This window comes from Mirounga angustirostris, unplaced genomic scaffold, assembly GCF_029215605.1.
Source record: "Mirounga angustirostris isolate CCGP_5_RB_7025 unplaced genomic scaffold, mMirAng1.0.hap1 SCAF_3, whole genome shotgun sequence".
Classification (NCBI taxonomy): Eukaryota; Metazoa; Chordata; class Mammalia; order Carnivora; family Phocidae; genus Mirounga; species Mirounga angustirostris.
In genome coordinates, this window is record NW_026991711.1 from 161,680,976 (window position 1) to 161,687,368 (window position 6,393).

Genomic DNA, 6,393 nt, shown 5'->3' on the forward strand with positions numbered 1-6,393 from the left:
AGCAAAGCCTCAAAATGTCAAAGCATCAAAAGTACAAAATAAAAGACATGACTAATACACTGTCTTTGATTATTACTATGAGGATGTGTCTAGCATATCCTCTAGTATTTGGGGATACAACTGTCCTTACCAGTGAATATTTAGCTGAAAGTCTGAGCCACCAGGAAAATTTCATTTACTGCCCTTGCATAAAAGAAAGAAACAAGTTGGAGAGACAACAGGCCTGGCCATGATACTTTGCCTCTCCTCTGCTCTGTCGGTGGGATGATTGTTGACACTGTAAAGAAGGAAAAACTTTTCCCCTCTACCCTACTAAGTTCTCTGTCTGGGGCCCTGAAAGCTAGACCAACAAAAGACAGATGAACAAGAGAAAAACAGTTTATTAACGCATCAAAGCACATCAAGTAGGAGAAACCTCAGTGACTGGTAACTCAAAAGGGTAGTTAAAGCCAGGGCTTTTATAGCATCTTTGCAAAGAACAATATGTACAGAAGTGAAGGCAAAGGCTTTTAGACTTCCAAGAGCAGCAAACTGTAGGAAGGGAACTATATGGGGCAAACTAAGCTGGTGTCAACTTTCCTTCTTTTTCATGGCCATAAAAATTCCCTGAGAGAGGGATTTATGGAAGTTCTCATTTCTCAGAAGCTTCTACTTTTAGTCAGATAAGGGATGCTCCAGAAGGCTTCTCATTTGCCTCTAGCTCAAAATAATCTTTGTGCCAAACTGGCATATTTTGGGGTGGCATATTCTGGTCCCCTATATGTTGTGTCAGGTGAGAGATGACTCATTCTCTCAGAAAGTGGAAGTCTGTAAAACAAATACAGTAAATCACAAAAGAGTTAATTTTATAACCTAGCTTCTGTGTCTACTCACGACTTTTTATTTTGTGAGACAATAAACAATTACTGAGCGCTTAATCAATGTTTGTTTAACAATGAGTGAATATAACTTTTATCAACACCTCTAATATGTTATTTGGAATGACTATCATCAGGACTCTTTCATTTAATCTCCTTCTGAATAGCTTTAGAGAAAAGAAACAGTCTAATTTGAAGAGTTCATAACATGTCCAACCCTGGTGGCAGAAGACCCATTTCTAAAATCTGGCCCTTTTGCTCACTAACCAACTGTCACTGACTGTGAGGGAATCAAACAGCCATGGCTCCCAGGGTCAGCCTCAGGGTCAACATGGCATTTTTACTCTTCAACACTGTTGTTCTAAGGAGTCCAGGTGGGCTCACAGAGACTCTGACTTAACTGCACGTTGTCCCAAGCAGTGTGAAACTCTAGCCTAGAAGCACGGCGTGGTAATAAAGGATTGAAATGATTCATACGTCCTGCTGTGGAAAGAGCCACAAGATGGAGTTAGATGAAAAAATTGTAGAATGCACATCTTTATACAAATATGCAAATCATTTGCACAGAAATTAAAGTTAATGCCAATATATGTTTACTTTTGGTTTTGTATAGACTATCTCAAGAAGGATAAATAAGGAACTGCATTAACCCTCCTAATACAGCAGGTGAGTTGTCATTTTAGTTGAATGTCTATGCAGAGCAGGATTTGGTAGGAATAGGATATGGACTGTGAACCTGAGAGGACACCTGTGGGGGAAGGAACAGTGTCCTGTGTGGAGAAGACACCAGAAACACACCTTGCCTTCTCAGCTGTCTCACCTGGGGCTTGCTGGTGCCTGCGGGCCCACTGTCCTACTGACGACGTGTATATTACTATTTTTACTAATCGTGTTGAGGAAAAAAAAAATCATTGCCCATTTTTCTAATTGAATACTTTGTAATTGTTACTATTATAGACATTCTTGAAATCCTTCTATATGGGGCACAAGTAAAATGAATGTCCTTTGCAGAAAGTGAGGAGTGACTTCTTTTAAGATAGAGAAAATACCGGTTTCGGAGAATAACCCACCCATCTTTTTTTAAAGAAGCAGTCACCAGCAGCCGTGAAGCCCAGTCACTGCACCTTTCCGAGCTTTGGTTTCCTGAATGTCTTGGTAGCACCTGCCCTTCCAGCCTTAGGCCAAGAAGTGTGGTTACTGACAAGGATCAAATGAGATAAACTAAGAAAAACGCTTTAAATGAAAGGAAATTTAAATGTAAAGGAAATGCATTGGGGCCCCCCGGGTGGCTCGGTCGGGTAAGCATCTGACTCCCTTTCAGCTCAGCTCACGATCTCAGGGTTGCGAGATCAAGCCCCGCGTTGGGCTCCGTGCTTGGCGGAGATCTGCTTGGAGACTCTCTCCCTCTCCCCCTCCTCCCACTCGTGCTCTCTATCTCTCAAATGAATAAATAAATCTTTTTTTTTTTTTAAATGCATTGTGCCTAATGAATATGTTGTTATATTACTAGAAGTGGCTCTTGGGTCGTGGTGACGTTTGTATAGACATGCATATTTTACTATAATAAAACAATTTCTTAAATGACTCTTGACACTTGTCGGCAGGGTCTGAGGTGCCCCATTTCTTGGGTATGTGGGCATATAGTGAAGCAAGAACATGGAGGCCCCTCACCTTGTTTATGCTCAGGCCTCCAAGAAAATATGGAAAAAGTTAGGTTGGTGACATGGATATTGTCATCACAGCCCAACGATTACCTCAGTTTCCTCCTTCCTAGATCAGTGGTGTGTGTTCTTGTCTGCAGTAGTTTCTTTTCAAAAAGTTGAGGAGGGGGGCGCCTGGGTGGCTCAGTCGTTAAGTGTCTGCCTTCGGCTCAGGTCATGATCCCAGGGTCCTGGGATTGAGCCCCACATCGGGCTCCCTGCTCGGTGGGAAGCCTGCTTCTCCCTCTCCCACGCCCCCTGCTTGTGTTCCCTCTCTCGCTGTGTCTCTATCAAATAAATAAATAAAATCTTTAAAAAAAAAAAAAAAGTTGAGGAGGCAGGGATTGGCAACCAGCAAGTCAGAATATATAAATTGAAATCAGTGACTCTCAACTCTTCTGTCCATGACTGTCTAATCATCTTGATATCGAAGCAAAAATCAAAAGACTTAAAATTTCAACTGTTAACAAATTTTAGATAACTAATTGAGTCCCTACAAGGCCCAGGAGGGAATGAACTAGACTGATTGGAATGCAATCGCTTTTCTTTTCTCTTCCCACTCCCTAAAAAGAGTCTAGGGCCAGAGCCAAGGCTGGCTGCCAGGGTCAAAGAAGGGCGGAGAGGGGTCCAATCGAATCCCCAATCCAGACCACCTGGCCTTTGGGTCAGGTATAACCACTTAATAAAGAAGCAACAAAAGCAACAAACAAAAGAATATGCGTGTTCTGGGGATTTTTGTTTTGTGGACAGTATTTGTCTTGGACTAATGTCCTCTGGTGCAAGTCTAGATCAATGGGAAGGGTATGCCACAGTTGGCTGGAAGGAGCTCTAATCCTAGGCTTTCTTAGAGGTGTTTACAGGATCAAACTTGCTTAGCAGATTAGTAGACACAGGTCTGTGGAATAGGCCTTCAGGTGGGAGCTGAGATTCAGGAGGGTAGGAAGCACTTGGCAAACAAGGCTGTCCTTACCCTGTGCTGGGTGAGGACTGGCTCCCCCAAGTCCTGTTGCAGGGGAGGGCCACCTCCCCTGGCACAGAGGACTGTGGACATCATTCATTTTGATACAAATCCTCACACACACATATCTCAAGATGGAAGCAAGAAACTGGTTAAAGCAAGTGAATTAATAATGATCCTTGCAGACCGCAAGAAGTTTAACAAGCTTGAGTTCACATTTCCCTTGTTAATTATTCATCTCCCTTTTTTTTTTTAAGATTTTATTTATTTATTTGACAGAGACACAGCAAGAGAGGGAACACAAGCAGGGGGAGTGGGAGAGGAAGAAGCAGGCCTCCCACGGAGCAGGGAGCCCGATGTGGGGCTTGATCCCAGGACCCCGGGATCATGACCTGAGCCGAAGGCAGACGCTTAACGACTGAGCCACGCAGGCATCTCCCTTTTTAGAAAGAGCTAAGACTGGGGATGCCTAGGATCCATACCTTACAAATGATACAAGCTGAAGCCCTTGAGACCCCTCTGTTCATTCTCAGCACAGCCCCCTGGATGCCTCCAGCAACTCATCCATTTCTGCCAGGCCGGGCCTGGGTGCAGACGGGAGAACAAGCCTCTCAAGCGAGACCTTCCTGGGTTTGTGTGCTGACTTTGCCATTTATCAGCTCTTTGACACTGAACTGTTTGCTTCCCTGTACAATATGTCTAATAATTTATAGCCATCATACAGATGTTGTAAACTTGGGTAGCAATGGCAGTAAATACTTACTGACAACTGTTGAAGGCCCAGGCACTACTCTAAGTGCTCGATCTGTTCTATCTCTTATAATTCTGCTCAGGTTGGAATTCCAAAGCTGGGTGGGGTCTGAAGATTGGTATTTTTTTCAACATTCCCAGTTAGTTCTCAGATCAGTCATATTGAGAACCGTGGTTGTGTATTCATGTGTAGACATTGACTAACAGCTTAGTTTAAATTTATTGCTCTTCCATCCACATTGTTCATTTCAAATTCCCTAGGGAAGGGAGACTAGTGTGTTTCAGGAGAAAAATCCTTGTGTTTGGTCCAACAGGATTGAGTTTGAATCTGCGTATGTGTTTGAGCCTCAGTTTCCTCATCCATAACACGGGAGACTAATCCCCTGCACTGTGAGGTGAATTAGAGATAATCCAGTTAAGGGTACAGCATACAGGAATTGTATTATTGCCAGTGTTTTGGTTCTAAAATGTGCAAGATGTGAAAGCAAAAGGACAGAAAGCCCTTAAAAACATTCAAACAGGAAACAGGGGCAGAGGGTGGGGAGGAGTTAGAGGATGAGGAAAAGCTGGGGAGGGCCTGGGGCTCTGGGAGGGTGGGGAGGAGTTAGAGGATGAGGAAAAGCTGGGGAGGGCCTGGGGCTCTGGGTGGGTGGGGAGGAGTTAGAGGATGAGGAAAAGCTGGGGAGGGCCTGGGGCTCTGGGAGGGTGGGGAGGAGTTAGAGGATGAGGAAAAGCTGGGGAGGGCCTGGGAGACAAATCTGCATGTTACCACGACTCCAGGCTCAGTGATGGAGGAAGCACTGGTTACTACTAAACCTAAGAGCACAGCCTAAGGCAAACAGTGTTGTTACCCCTACTTAGGACTGGGCCAGACCCACCTGTTTTCTTGTGCAGGATCTCCCATTTCAGCTAGAGGCCCATTTGGACCCTAGAAGAGCCCCTGCCATATGAACCCATGGGTGGTGTGTGTGTTTGTAGGGGCGGGTGGTGGTGCATGTCATCAGTGCTGAGGTTTGAGAACAGAGGACAATTCCTCTCCCCAGACCCCTTTCAAAGGAGAATGGCATTTTACTAGCCACAGGCAGTCTTTAAGTTACAGGGGTTTGAAAATTACAGGGGTTATTAATATTAAGTGTAGTCAGTATAAATGCTTTCTGATAAAGCATGTCCAGCTTCCAGGTGTAGCGGGGGGGGGGGGGGGACGAGGGGGCGGGGAGCTTTTCTCTTCCCTCCTAGGTTCTTTGGCCGGTTTAATAATTAAATTGACAAAAGACAGAGTAACAAGAGAATAATAAAGTTAATTTCATATGTATAAGAGCTCATAGAAATATCAGACTCAAAGAAATGACTGAAGCAGGCAGCTTTTTTTTTTTTTAAAGATTTATTTATTAGGGGGGAGGCAGTGCGGGCACATGCGCACACACATGTGCGAGCAAATGGGGGGAGGGGCAGAGGGAGCTGGAGAGAATCTCAAGCAGACTCCCCACTGAGCCCCATGCGGGGCTCCATCCAATGACCCTGAGATCATGACCTGAGCTGAAATCAAGAGTCAGAGGCTTAGGGGTGCCTGGGTGGCTCAGTCGGTTAAGCATCCGCCGTTAGCTCAGGTCATGATCCCAGGGTCCTGAGATCGAGCCCCACGAGGCGCTCCCTGCTCAGCAGAGAGCCTGCTTCTCCCTCTCCTCCCTACTCATGCTCTCGGTCACTATCTCTGACTCTCTCTCTCAAATAAATAAATAAAATCTTAAAAAAAAAAGAGAGAGAGAGAGAGACTTACCCGACTAAACCAACCAGGCACCCCCAAGCAGGCAGCTTTTATATCTTTTAGACAAATAATAACTTTGTGAAAAATTGACAAGAGAAAAAGTTTGGGCTTGGGGTAGTAAATTAGTGAGGAAGCAACAAGGTTTGCTTACACAGTCTTCTCAGCTCTAACTTCCCATCTCTGGTTGTAAGGATGTCTCTCTACCTCCTGCTAAGGGAGGGTAGCTTTCACATCAGAGATTTATTTTCTGCTTTCAGGAGGAAAAGGAGGTTCCAACTGTCCTTCTTGCACTGGTTATTTCTCAAGAAACTCTAATTAAAAATAATTCATATGCAAAGTGGTATATTTTGGGGTGGCATACTC